Source organism: Bufo gargarizans, chromosome 10, assembly GCF_014858855.1.
Source record: "Bufo gargarizans isolate SCDJY-AF-19 chromosome 10, ASM1485885v1, whole genome shotgun sequence".
Taxonomy (NCBI): Eukaryota; Metazoa; Chordata; class Amphibia; order Anura; family Bufonidae; genus Bufo; species Bufo gargarizans.
Genome location: NC_058089.1, coordinates 53,207,769 through 53,222,689, shown reverse-complemented (window position 1 = coordinate 53,222,689; position 14,921 = coordinate 53,207,769). Strand labels below are relative to the sequence as shown.

Below are 14,921 nucleotides of genomic sequence, written 5' to 3'. Positions count from 1 at the left end.
GGTTGCGTGCATGATCCCTTAGTAAGATCTGTGCAGGTGGTGATGAGGCATTTAGCTCACAGAGCACTGATCAGACAGGATACGACCGTAAGCAAGACTAGCTATGCACTGGTTTAGGGTCCATTCACACATCCGCAATTCCATTCTGCACTTTGCAGAACGGAATTGCGGACCCATACATTTCTATAGGGCCGCACGACGTGCGGCCCCGATCCGGAATTGCTGACCCGCACTTCTGGATCCGCAATTCCGATCCTGAAAAAACTAGAACATGTCCTATTCTTGTCCGCAATAGCGGACAAGAATAGGCATATTCTCTTAGTGCCGGCAAAATGCGGAACGCACATTGCCGCTGTCCGTGTTTTGTGGATCCGCAAAACACACACGGATGTGTGAATGGACCCTTACAGCCTCCGAAAGTAAACACCAATGTTCTTATTTACTGACAGCAATCCGAGGCCTCATGCACGCGACCGTATGTATTTTGCTGTCCACAAAACGCGGATCCACAAAATGTGGATGACGTCCGTATGACATTTGCTTTTCTTTTTGCAGAGCCATTGACTTTATTGGGTCTGTGAACCGCTGACGTATTAGTCCCAGTTATGGGGGAATACAGCCTCCAGAAGTTGTACAAGTCTGTTCAATCCGAGTTTGCTAAGACCCAGCAGCTTGTCTGCATATTTTGCTGCCCCACTGAAATGAATGGGTTTGCATCCGATCCGCCAAAAAATGCGGATCGGATGTGGACTAAAACTGCGGCCGTGTGCATAAGCCCTTAAAGTGTTTAACGGAAATGTGTCACTAGATTTATCTACTGCGACTTTATTTTCGTCGCAGCCCTACTCTAGTAAAGGTGGGGGGGGGGCATAGAAACGGATGAACATCTCAAGACGGAAATGTTAGATTTAAAGATGCACCAAATTCATCAAACACTGTGTGACATTTGATAAACTTGGGGCAAATTACGGCAACGCAGACACCTGCAAAAACGGACTTTAAAAATTTCTCTCTTGATAAATCTCCCTCCAAAAATATACGAAAACAGATGAACTTTTTAATTGTAGAGCGATTAAGCTTCATTTATGTAAAACCGGAAAACCCATTTAATATTAAAGGGACACTGCAAACAGGCAAAGAGGTCGTTAATCAGGAGTCTGACGGCATCGCATGGTCTCGTGGTTAATGTTCAACAACCGCCCATTTTAGGACAGATGGTAAAACACTGGTCAGTCACTTTATTATTTTACAACCTATTCGATATGGCAGTCCATATGCTGCACAACGCCGGGGCGGGGGATACGTTAACCAGTCCAGATGAACACTAGCCTAGTGTAAACGTTCACTGCAAGTAAGGCGTGCTACGTGAACGAGCCAAGGCTGCAGCCCGACAACAGATAGGAACTGGTTAAATCGTGAAGCCTCATACTGTATACAGGGGTTAAATGAGGACACGCACATAGCGCCAAATTCCACAATCACAGGCAGATCCTCTGTCCATTACATAATGGGGCTGGGGGCGATGTATCAAAACTGGCGTAAAGAAAAACGGGCTTAGTCGCCCATAGCAACCAAATTCCATTGTTCATTTTTCACGAGGTGGATTCCGATTGGTGGCTACGGGGGAGCGATTAAGTCAGTTTTCATTTGATAAATTTCCACCATGGTGCATTATGACATTTTTTTTTTTACATGGGACTGCAACTACTCCGTAGGGTTAAGAGACAAACATAGCTCTGCTATATCTTTATTATTGGCTTATGTGGTTATAGGTCAAGAATATTAAATATATTGATGCGTGCAAAGCAAGGAAAGGGAATGTAGAATTCCATATTCTTAGAATACTTAAAGGGGTTCTCCAGGCTTGTAATATTGATGACCTATCCTCAGGATACTAATCAAACCGCAGGCGACGGCAGCATCTCCAGTCGATCCATGAAGGTGTACAAAAAGAGCAATAAAGTGCAACGTTTCGGCTACATTCTAGCCTTTATCAGTAAATATTATGCTCGATGAAGGCTAGTATGTAGCCGAAATGTTGCACTTTATTGCTCTTTTTGTACACCTTCATGGATCGACCGGAGATGCTGCCGTCACCTGTTTGATTACTGAACTGTGGACCGTTGGGGGATCTACGGACGTGGACGGGCTGCTGCATTCCGGCGATGTCGAGAAGGTCCATGGGTGCTGCTCTTAATCATTGCTATTTTACCATCCTCAGGATAGGTCATCAATATCAAATCACACCCAGCGCCCCTGCCGATCAGCTGCATGAAGGGAAGGCGCGCGCACTTGTTCGCCATAGACATTCTGACAGGGTGTTATGGCTACCTCTCTAATTTTGGCCTCTTGCCCACGACCGTATGCCCTCCGCATTGATCGCATGCACGGGAGCGCACAGCATCATAGATTACAACGATGCTGTGGACGTCGGGCCGCCCGCGGGACTATTGTCCCGCACTCATACGATCATAGTACAATAGCCCCGCGGGCGGCCCGACCTGCACAGCATCATTGTAATCTATGATACTGTGCGCTTCCGTGCGTACGGTCAATGCCGCTTCGGGACATATGGCCCGCTCACGGACCGTATATCTCGGAGGGTATACGGTCGTGGGCAAGAGGCCTTAGGCTTTAGTTTTGATAAATCTCTGCAATGTTTCAGATTTCAAAATGATAGATAAAGTTAAGCAAACTGAATATAAATTTTTATAATTAAAATAAAGACAAATATTAAATGAATAAAATACAGTACACAAACATATTTATATACACACACACACACACACATTAAATATATATATTTATTATACATGCATATTTACAAATATATATATATTCCTTAATAAGACCTATACCAGTGATTAGCAACCTCTGGTACTCCTGCTGTTCTGAAACTACAACTCCCGGAATCCTCCTTTTACTTCCATGAGAACAGCCTGGCAATTGTGCATGCTGGGAGATTGTAGTTCAGTGCAGCTGGAGTACCGGAGGTTGCTGATCCCTGGCCTATATGATACGGGGGACTGAAGGAAAGAGGGCAGGCAGCGCCGGGCCTGTACTCCATCACATGCCTGTCTGCACAGTAGTCCTTTGATTACTAATTTCTTGTGATGTTCAATGCTGGCAACCTTTAACCCCTCAGTGTCTGACATGCCAGCAGATCATTACCTTCAAGAATAAAAAAAATAATAATAATAATAATCTAAAAATAAAGAATTAGTAGGAAAAAAGTATAAAAAATAATATAAAATAATGAAGAAAAAAATAATTCCTAGGATCCCATCTACACAGACGGGCAGCACGTGTAATGCATTAGTAGTGTCCGCAGCGGTGATCTCTTTTATATGATAATCCAGAATGTTTGATCGTCTGACATTTGACAGATCCTTTTATTTAGGGCTCGTTCACACGAACGTTTTTTGCTTTCCGTATACGGAACCGTTCATCTCAATGGTTCTGCAAAAAAAAAAAATGGAGTGTACCCCGTATGCATTCCATTTTTCCATATTTCCGTTTTTCCTCTCAAAGATAGAACATGTCCTATTATTGCCCGCAAATCACGTTCTGTGGCTCCATTTAAGTCAATGGGTCCGCATTAAAAAAAACATAACACATACGGAAGGTACTCCATATGTCTCTTCCGTTTTTGCGGAACCATCTATTAAAAATGTTATGCCCAGCCCAATTTTTTCTATGTAATTACGGTATATTATATATGCCATATGGAAAAATGGAATGGAACTGGAAACACTACTGAAACAAAAAAACGGATCCAACACTGAAAAAGCCATACGGTTGTGTGAATAAGTCCTTAAAGGGATTCTACTCTATCTGGCAATACCTGGGACTTCTGCATAAGGCCCCAGGCACAGAACATCGCCATGCCCATGGGTTCAAGGAGAGGTACTCGATATACCAGCAAATATTACACCATATTTTATATAGTTTCTAAAGTTTGAAATATGCCCCGATTATTTTTCACCCCATTTCCCATGAATACCGTGAAAAAATATCGGTGTCCCATGGCGTAAAATAAGAGTAATATATGGAGGTACACTCTAGGGCCTCAGATTTCGGATCCATACCAGACAAATCCCAAATACTACTACAGGTATGAGTCCTATTACCTGTCTGCTACTGGGAATTATGATTATGTGTGGAATAGAGATGAGCGAATTGATTCAAAATCAACGCGATTCAACCCAATTTTTGCACAAATTTGAGTTGTATCCGATTCCATTATTTGGGACAGAGAGAAGATGAATAAATGAATACAAGAATAAAGAAAAAAAGATGAGAGACTAGAGAGAAAAAGGATGAGTCCTGGGAGACCTCGGAGCGTCCCACACAACTTTTCAGGAAAAACTGGAGCATTTTTCATTTCGGGTGGAAATCAAACTGGATCTAAATTGACTCTGTTGACTGAACTGAACCCCAGTCAAATATATATATATACTGCAGACACCACAGAGCAGCCTGATATGTGGCCCCTGACAATGTCTAATTAAAAAATATATATTTAAACTCTGTAAAACTAGAAAAAAAAAAAAGTACTAAAACAAATGATTAGAAGTTTGTCACTGGTAATCCTCGATACCATGGATATAGACACATCAGGATGGTTTCTTCTACACAACTGCATTGATTCAGATCTTCATACTGTAAATGCAAAGTATAGCGGTATATAGGATGGCAAATGCATATATGTAGCAGAGCTGAACGAGTCAGTCAGTCATGCAAAATGACAAACTCAGCTTTGCAAAATATAAATAGATAAGATTGGATAGTTATATGATGGACAGATAGACAGATAATGATATAGATAGATATAAAGAGATATATGCGGTAGATAGATATAACCATAGGCATAAATAGAGCGCAGCACTCCAGATGTATGCAGAAAGTGATTTATTCACCCATGTTCACAGCAGCAACGTTTCAGTCCCATCACAGGACCTTTCTCTTAAGAGACAGATAGATGGATAGATAGATAGATAGATAGATGAATAGATAAATAGATATATAAATAGATAGATAAATAGATAGATAGATAGATAGATAGATAAATAGATAGATAGATGAATAGATAAATAGATAGATGGATAGATAATAGAGGTGATAGATAGATGATAGATAGATAGATAGAAGATAGAAGATAGATAGATGATAGATAGATAGATAGATAGATAGATGGATAGATGAATAGATAAATAGATAGATAATAGATAGATAGATAGATGGATATAAACAGAGATAGATAGATAATAGATATACAAAACCAAGAGGTGTGAGCAGCACAGCAGAGAGGTCTCAGTGAGAGGACTGAAACGTTGCCGTTTGGTGAATGAAATACACTTTATTTGATATAAGCCTGGGATGTGCCGTGGAGTTTTTTCTTTTTTAGATAGATATCTGAATTGGTACTCAAAGTTTAACTCTCAAAGGGAACCTGTCACCGGGATTTTGGGTATAGAGCTGAGGACATGGGTTGCTAGATCGCCGCTAGCACATCCGCAATACCCAGTCCCCATAGCTCTGTGTGCTTTTATTGTGTAAAAAAACCAATTTGATACATATGCAAATGAACTTCAGATGAGTCCTGTATGTGAGATGAGTCAGGGACAGGACTCTTCTCAGGTTAATTTGCATATGTATCAAATCAGTGTTTTTACACAATAAAAGCACACAGAGCTATGGGGACTGGGTATTGCAGATGTGCTAGCGGCCATCTAGCAACCCATGTCCTCAGCTCTATACACAAAATCCTGGTGACAGATTCCCTTTAAGCAAAAAAAGCAATGCCGTCATTTCACCTCAAGTCCAATGTAAGCCCATAAATATGGCCCAAATAACAAACTCATCTTTGCTATATCTGCAACATGCATGACACCGTCCCGATTATTTATAATCTACATTTCACCTCACTGTACAGTGATGCCATTATTTAACCCTTTCGTACACTATACATACTGTGACGTCCTGTATTGCTGTAGCCGCGCAGGATCCGATTTGCTTACTTTTTTTTTTAAATCCTAACATAAAGCCGTGATTATCCTTTTCCAAAAATATTTTCTTGGACCAAAACGTATCCGATGAGAGATCGTCCCTTTACAGATGCAAAATAAAAATGCAATTAAACCTCCCAAAAATGGTCCCATCAGCAGCTGCTTTCCCTAATTTTCCTGTCAATGGCCGCTCTCTCTGAGACAACACCTGCTTTCCTCCGCGGCCTGGCTCGCAGCTATCCTCATTTACAACTGGATTCTTGCTGCGGTGAGAAATGACACAATTATTCCTTCCTGTGAGGTAAATACCTATGCGAAATACACAAAGGCAGCGTTCCTACAAGAATCCGAATAACCAGACAGATGTTAACGAATGGAGCAGAGAAACAGATAAACCTCACAATAACGATGAAGACATAATACCGCACGTAAACATCCTGCGATCACAGCCGCACACAACAAACAGCACAGCACAAAAGTTTACAACAAGGCCTCAGCTCCTGCGCATCAAAGCTAAAGCAGTACTAGAGTCACCCACGCATTGTGATATCACGATAGAGTTGCTTTACATGGGACTGCAAGGTAAACCTATTGCTTAATATTATCGAGAAGTAAAAAGGCAAATTCAGCTCTGCTACATCAGTTAAGGACAAAGAATACTTAAGTTGATCTCTATATAGCAAATACTACATGGGGTGATTTTATTACCCACTAGGTACCAACTGGTAAAACTGTCATATGGAGATAGAGAGAGATAGAGAGAGATAGAGAGAGAGAGATAGATAGAGAGAGATAGAGAGAGAGATAGAGAGAGAGATAGAGAGAGAGAGATAGAGAGAGAGAGATAGAGAGAGAGATAGAGAGAGATAGAAACAGAGACTGACAGACCGATAGACAGGCAGACAGACTCAAAATTCTGTTTTAGAATCCAAACTTTATCAACCCGCCGCCCATTAGTAGAATTATACAATACTTAGGGTCCATTCACACGTCCGCAATTTGCAGAACGGAATTGCAGACCCATTCATTCCTATGGGGCCGCACGATGTGCTGCCCGGCTCCGGAAATGCGGACCCGCTCTTCCGGGTCTGCATTTCTATTTCCAAAAAAAATAAATAATAGAACATGTCCTATTCTTGTCCGTAATTGCGGACAAGAATAGGCATATTCTATTAGTGCCGGCGATGTGCGGTCCGCAAAAGGCGGAACGCACATTGCTGGTGTCCGTGTTTTGCGGATCCGTGGATCCGGACGTGTGAATGGAGCCTTAGGGTCTATTCCCACATCCGTAGTGTATTGCGGATATGCAATACAACGGGCCGGCACCCCCATAGAACTGCCTATTTTTGTCCGTATTTGCGGACAAGAATAGGACATGTTCTATTTTTTTACGGAGCCGCGGACCGGAAGATCGGGGGGGCGCGCTCCGGAAATGCGGATGCGGACAGCACACTGTGTGCTGTCCGCATCCATTCCTGCCCCATAGAGAACGAATTCAGCAATTTGCGGAACGGATGCGGACCCATTCTACGGACGTGTGAACGGATCCTTCGAATTATCTATATCTCACTCTATCTCTACATAAAAAAGACAGATTAAAACATCGCAATACTATATTTTAAATTCAATACTTTATCAACCCCAAAATAGCTTACTCTACATAAAAATAGATAGATATTCAAAAAGCAAATGATGAGGCAGCACTCCAATATCATTGAGCTGGGCTGAAACGTTGCGACTGGGGAAATAAGCAGGTCCGACAGCCTTCACGGATATTGGAGCGCTGCCTCATCATTGGCTTTTTGGATATTGTCTGTGGACTTTTGCCTCAAGTTCAGGAGGGATTGCACCCAACTTCACATTGACTGTGCTGCGGCTACTTTTTGTTTTTTTTAGATAGATAGATAGATAGATAGAAGAGTCTCAATATTATATTTAAGAATTCAAACTTTAGCCTCCTACTACTCACTAGTAGAATGATTTGACATATAGACTGATATAGATATTATGTAGATATTTTTCTCTACATAAAAAGATAGAAAAACATGTCAATACTAAAATCAGAACTCAATACTTTACCAACTCAAGAAACAGCTTACTTTTCAGAAAAGAGGAAAGTCAGATAGATAGATAGATATTGTGCTATGTGTCCACGGGCCTTCAGATTTATAGGCATGTGATGGGTCTCAATTTAAAACTTTTACATGCATTATAGACCAGAAAGCAGAGCTCATTCTGTAATTTGGCAATCTGCCCTCTGTGGTTTGGCGCAGGACGATAAACTTAATAAGTCACCTTAAGTCACGGAATTATAGAAATGCTTAAAGATAACTAAATGACAAATTCAACCGGGTTACAAAATACGCTCTATCATCTATCTACATATACTAATACAATAATATACACTCTTACGTACAGTACCGCAGACATATGCACACAAATAATCAGGATATAGCTGACTATATATATATATATACACAGTACAGTCTAAAGAAAAGATCCGGATAAATGAGTAGACTCTTTTCAAAGTTTGAACACAACCAAATTGATATGAACTTGCGTCTACTTCGCAGACATCTATCTATACCATAATATATAATAAATGACATACTCCACTTATCACAGACAGACGAAACCTATTACTCGCCCTCCATACACACAGCTATGGCTGATATCGTATACAGCTATCAGTTCTGCATCCCCCCCCCCCCTCCACCACCAATTTAAATCTCTCCTACAATCACACAAGGAGGACAGTCCGAGGTATCAATAATGTATATGGATCTATTTTATTAAGCGACAATTAAAATCATAGGTAAGTACAGAACAAAGGCTTCCCATCTGCATCGGTATGAAGTGGACTTTAGGACAGCAGCCGTCCCGGCTTCTGGAACGCATGGTATTGGGGGGGGGGGGGGCTGCCATTGTGATAACTGTGGGTTTTAATCAAACTGTTATTAATTTCTAAGCATTTGGAAAGTCCATGAAGCCGTTTCTGCAGCAGCGAAACGTGCCACATCATATGCATCGTACTTTAATTGCGGAGCTGGGAAACACTAGCTGCGGATAATTGGCAGGAATTTAGCCTTCCACGCTGCAATTCAATCATCCAAGAAATGAACCAATATAATACATCAGCAAAGTAAACCGGCGTTACACAATCTAAATCCAGAAGCTACCCCCCGACCCTACGCTCACTAGCAATCTCCCACATGTTTGCACATACAGCGTACAGCGGATGCCAGTCTTACCACCCCACAAAGCAGGTGCCCATTATTCGCCACGTAAATACTGTATTTGCGCAAAACCTCCCCCCCCCCCCAGACCTCATAGCAGAGGTCTACACAATGACATCAACCCTTTAGGCAGCAAAGTCCAACACAACATTGCCATTCAAAACATCCCCCCCCCCCCCCCCCAACAAAAAATACATGGTATAAGTATACAAGGATGCAAGGATAGACACATAGTATCACTAGCTGTCCTCGCTCTGTTAGTACATAGCATGATGCAAACACATGGACATGCACATTGATGCTTTCTTAAAGGGTCCATCCATGCCACTAAAATCTATACCTCTCCTGGAAAGGGATGGTTTTAGGAGTTTGCAAAGTCTGTGAGGCTGATAGAGAGTGCTGCTCGCTACCTATTAAAGTCCATGCTGGGCTGAATGCTGATCGCTGATGGTCTTCCCCCTGTAGATCTCCCTGCTGGCTGATCCTCAGTGTCTCCTCTCAGTCCTCTCGCTCTCTCTCTCTTTCTCTGGCTGACACACTCCCTGTCTCTCTCTCTCTCTCCCCCTCCCCTCTGCCTTATTCTGGGATTGATTGATTACAATCAGTGACCAAAGGCTGTGACATGAGCATGCACTTGGCTGGCCACTGCACTGTGAAATCCAGAGTCTGGGGGACATGACAGACGAAAAAGAGAAGAAGGGGGGGGGATATATGAAAGATATTAATATTATTTCACTGCGCCAGGAATATGACAGGTTGAGCGATTATTAGGGGACAAGCTATTAAAAAGCGGCAGGGAAAGGAGAAGGGGGGGGGGCGTCTTCTTTATGATAACTGCATGGGGTAGATGAGTCTTAACCTATATAATAATTATTTTTGCAAATTTTTTGGGGTTTCATTATTCCGTAAATCATTAAGATTAGATTTGCAAAACCCGAAGGGAATATTTTAAAGAGATGTCCAAAAAACAACAACCTTTTTGTATTTTTAAATGACGATGTGTAGCAAAAAAAATTTTTTTTTTTAAATAGCGTGGTACCATGTGATGCTTAAGGACAAAAGTATTATACCAGTGGCACCTAAAATTATTACAAGATTTCCCCCCCCCACTTTTTTATTTTTTTTGGAGCTTAAATCCACCAAAATACACATCCTATATAAATATCACAATGTGCTTAGATTTAGAACATCCAACCGAAAATATTCAATAAAACAAACCAAATATTTTTTTTTATTATTTTAGACCTGCGACGACCTCTTCCCAGCTTTTAGACGGGGTTAAAAAAAATTAATAAATTCATGCAACGGGTTTAAAAGATGAAAGGCTCTGCTATGTAGTCCTACCTAGCCATAGCCTTATATCACGGTGGTCGCGCCAAAGACTTTTTAACCCCTTGAACACCATTTTTTTTTTAAATCTAACTTGTGCCTATTATAACAGGCCCCTAATGTGAAAAAAAATAGTTCTTTTTTTTTTTTTCCTGTTTTTTTTTTTTTTCGTGCACACATTTCAACGACTTACTTATGTGCTTTCTGTTGTAACGCACAAGTCCCCTCGCCTGGCCAAGGCCTCAGATCACCAGGAGGATTTGCTATGGCATATAATAGTCGGTGCATACAGTATATGTGTATATGCAGGAGGAGGAGGAGGGGGGGGGGGATGTGTCTGTATATGACTGCCCAGCCTCCATCACAATAGACATCTCCCTGGGAATATTATTCAGTGGTGTCTGCCCCCCCTCCCTTCCCTTGGCCTGATGTGACATTGCAATGCCCCCCAGACCTTGCAAAATGATGCCTGCTGATCCCTCCATTCCACCTGGAAGTAGAGGGACAGAAAGGGAAGGAAGGAAGAAGAGAGAGAGGTGGGAGGGAGAGGGCAGATCATGTCGCTCTCCAATTAATTAGCAAAGAAAAATCATGCAACCCAGTACAAGCCCAATGAGTGGCCCCCTGCTCTGCCCCCCCCCTCCTTGCCCTGTGCTGTGATGTAGGGGTGGGGGGCACAGCCCCTGTCTGCCCTGCTGCTAGCAATGACAAGGCACCTCTAACCCACAGGCTTTGTGTGTTGTTTCTATCTGATTTACATCCCCCCCCCCCCTCTTTGCTATAAAAATGTGGGCTGAGGATGAAGATTCTTTTACCTTGCTGCTTGTGTCCCTGGGCTGCCTTCAGTGCTGGGCTGGGAGCCCCTCCATGAGGGCTGGGGGGGTCGGGAGGTGCTGTCAGAAGGAGCAGACAGGGTGAAACCTTCGACCCTGAGGGTCCCTCGGCTGCTCCAGAGTGGAAATGAGAGACTCAGGGAGGAAAATGAGAGCAGAGCCTCGATCTGAGGAGAGAGAGAGAGAGCAGAGAGTGCAGTGAGTAGGGGCTGCCACTGGGTCAGGGAGCAGAGAGGGGCTGCCACTGGGGTCACCTCCTCCTACCCTCTGGACGGCCATCCTCACAGGCTGCTCGCTTCCTTCTCCTTCTTCTTGCTTGTTTCATGGTTTGCAGAGTTGATACATTGTTGCGGTGATATATAAATAAACAAACAAACCTTCTCACTGCAGTCCCATAATATAATATAATACTAATATAATATAGTAACATAAGGAAGGTGCTGCTCTGACTGTGACAGCTGTCAATCACACCAGCAAATACTCTAAACTGTCTCATAGAGTAGCAACAAAGGTCAAGATTTTCTGGTGATTTGTCCTAAAATGACACTTTATCTCCATGGGGGAAGGGGGGTGCCATTTAAGATTATGTAGCTACCTGCTCACGATTATGATTATCAGAATATTTACCCCAAGCAGCTGTAATATTTCATGTATATATATATATATATATATATATATGTATATATATATATATATATGTGAAAATATGGCAGCACCAACCAATATTGTGAATGGGTGCTAGCTCCAAATGAGAGGCTTACCCAAATTGTATAGCTGGAAAATAGAGCAGCGCTCCAAGATTGTGGTAAAAAAAGGGATGTATTTATTCACCCATAAGTGAGGCGACATTTCAGCTCCAACATGAAGCCTTTCTCAATATATATATTTAGAGGGATAATAAAAAGTTTTTTTTATAATATATATATACACATATAAAATTACATACAAATATGAATAGAGGGATAAATAGATAAGATGAAAAAAATCTGTGAATTTAATATTGATGGCCTATCCTCAGGATAAGTAATCAATATCAGATAGCATGGGGTCCGACTCCCAGCACCCCTGCAGATCAGCTGCTTGAAGAGGCTGCGTCGCTCTTTGAGTGCTTAGGCCTCTTCCTAGGTCAGTGACATCACCGTACATCAGTCACGTGACCTAGGCGCAGCTCAGTCCTATTCAAGTGAATGGAGCTGAGCTGCAATACCAAGCTCAGCCACTATTCAATGTGTGGCGCTGTGGAAAACTGTGAAGAGACCACAATGCTTGCCAGAGCTCCAGTGAGTGCAGTGACCTCCTTAAAAAACCTGATCGGCAGGGATGTCTGGAGTTAGACCCCGCCAATCTGATATTGATGGCCTATCCTGATCAAATATCTTAAAAAACCCTTTAATGCTTGCACATAGTCCAACCGACATTATAATATTTTTGCGTTGAACGCTAAAAGGTATACACATGGAGAGATGTTTCCAATGTCCAGAGAGAGAGAGAGAGAGAAACAGCTTGCAAAATATGAAAATAGTATGAAATGAGACTTCTTAGGTGCCAGATTATTGAATATTCTGGATTTTAGGCAGTTAAATATCATTGTATAAGGCCTCATGCACACGACCGTTGTTGTGTTCCGTTCCGCAAAATGGGGTTCCGTTATTACGTGATCCGTTTCCGATTTTGTTTCCGTGTGTCTTCCTTTATTTTTAGGAGGATCACCAGACATGAAGGAAAGTAAAAAAAAAGTCAAGTTTGCCATGCAAATGATAGGAAAAAAACGGACGCGGACGACAATCTTGTGTGCCTCCGCGTTTTTTCACTGACCCATTGACTTGAATGGGTTCGCGAACCGTTTTCCATTAAAAAAAATAGGACAGGTTATATTTTTTTTGGATGGACTGGAACCACGGATCACGGACTGCGGATGACAAACGGTTCATTAGCCGAGTTTTCAACTGACCCATTGAAAGTCAATGGGTCCGCAGAAAATCACGAATAAACGGAACAACGGACACGGAATGAAACAACGGTCGTGTGCATGAGGCCTAAAATGAATAAATGCAGGTTTTGAGGACTATTTTGCTACAAACATATAATGCACACAACCAAACTGTGGTCCGCAATGCATGGCCACCAACCGTAGGGCCGCCGTATGCAGACGTCGACCCATTCACTTGAATGGGGTCTGCGATACACATCCGACGGTCCACACCGCAAAAAAGTAGTGCATGCAGTACTTTTTTGCAGTGCGAAGGCATGGACAGAAACCCCATGAAAGCGCTCCATGGTGCTTCCGTGGGGTTCCGTGACTCCGTTCCACCTCACCTTTTAGATTGCAGACCCGTTCAAGTGAATGGGTCCACACCCATGATGCGGTGCAAAAACAGCCAAGGCCCGTATATTGCAGACCCGCTGTTTTCGGGCCGCAGTACTGGCCAGGTCGGCAGACGTTCGTCTCATGAGCCCTAAATCTGCTCAGCTCCTCCTGCTCTATAACATGTTGCTTACAGATTGCACTGCATTTCATGGTGCACATTCCTCGAAGGATTTACCCCAACCAACAATGGATCAGTAAACACAGACAAACATGGGGCATACTTCCGTGCTGTAAGCCTGGATCATGGTAAATCATAGGTGTGTGAATACATGCCTTAAAAGCAATGGGTACGTGTGCTGTCTGTAGAGAACACGGACAGCACATGTTCGCGATTCGCCGACGTCTGAATAAGGACTTACTGATCAGTAAAATTGATGATATACTGACACACTGATGCAATTTCAACAGTGATATGTCTGTATAGTGGATATATTAGTATGCTCACGTGAAAATCCGCAAAATGCGGGCCGCAATGCACAATCACAGTCCATGGGGCAGCCGCAGCGGATCGCGGACCCATTCACTTGAATGGGTCCGCCATCCGTCCGTTCTGCAAAAAGATAGGACATGGGACAAAATCCCACGGAAGCACTCCGTAGTGGTTCCGTTCCGCACCATTCCGCATCTCCGGATTTGCGGACCGATTGAAGTGAATGGGTCCACATCCGTGATGCGGAATGCCCACGGAACGGCACCCGTGTATTGCGGATCCGCAAATGCGGTCCGCAATACGGCAACGGGGCGCACACGCCGGTGTAAAAGAGGCCATAGGGGGAGATTTATCAAACTGGTGTAAAGTAGAACTGGCTGTGTTGCCCATAGCAACCAATCAGATTCCACCTTTCATTTTTCACAGCTCCTTTGGAAATTGAAAGGTGGAATCTGATTGGTTGCTATGGGCAACACAGCCAGTTCTACTTTACACCAGTTTAATAAATCTCCCCCGTAGTTTTTGCATAGATTTGTTAGCCAAACACAAGAGTGGAACCAAAAGTATAAAGGATGTATTTAGGTAGGGGGATCATTTATCAAACTGGTGTAAAGTAGAACTGGCTGTGTTGCCCATAGCGACCAATCAGATTCCACTTTTCATTTTCCAAAGGAGCTGTCCAAAATGAAAGGTAGAATCTGATTGGTTGCTATGGAC

General features: G+C 42.7%; 1 protein-coding gene across 4 annotated transcripts in view; it reads right to left on the bottom strand.

Annotated features, from left to right (window-relative positions):
* MPPED2 (metallophosphoesterase domain containing 2) overlaps positions 1-11,728 on the bottom strand; it is a 173,648-nt gene extending 161,920 nt beyond the window's left edge. The window contains exons 1-2 of one of the 4 annotated variants that reach the window (XM_044270204.1): positions 11,671-11,728; positions 11,389-11,573 (exon numbers count right to left, since the gene is read on the bottom strand). The gene's annotated coding sequence lies outside the window, so the exon portion shown is untranslated. Of the gene's footprint in view, positions 1-9,584; positions 9,755-10,766; positions 10,837-11,388; positions 11,574-11,670 lie in introns of those variants that run through there. The other 3 variants (XM_044270207.1, XM_044270205.1, XM_044270206.1) reach the window with 3 other exon arrangements.
* Between the last annotated feature and the right edge of the window lie 3,193 nt (positions 11,729-14,921).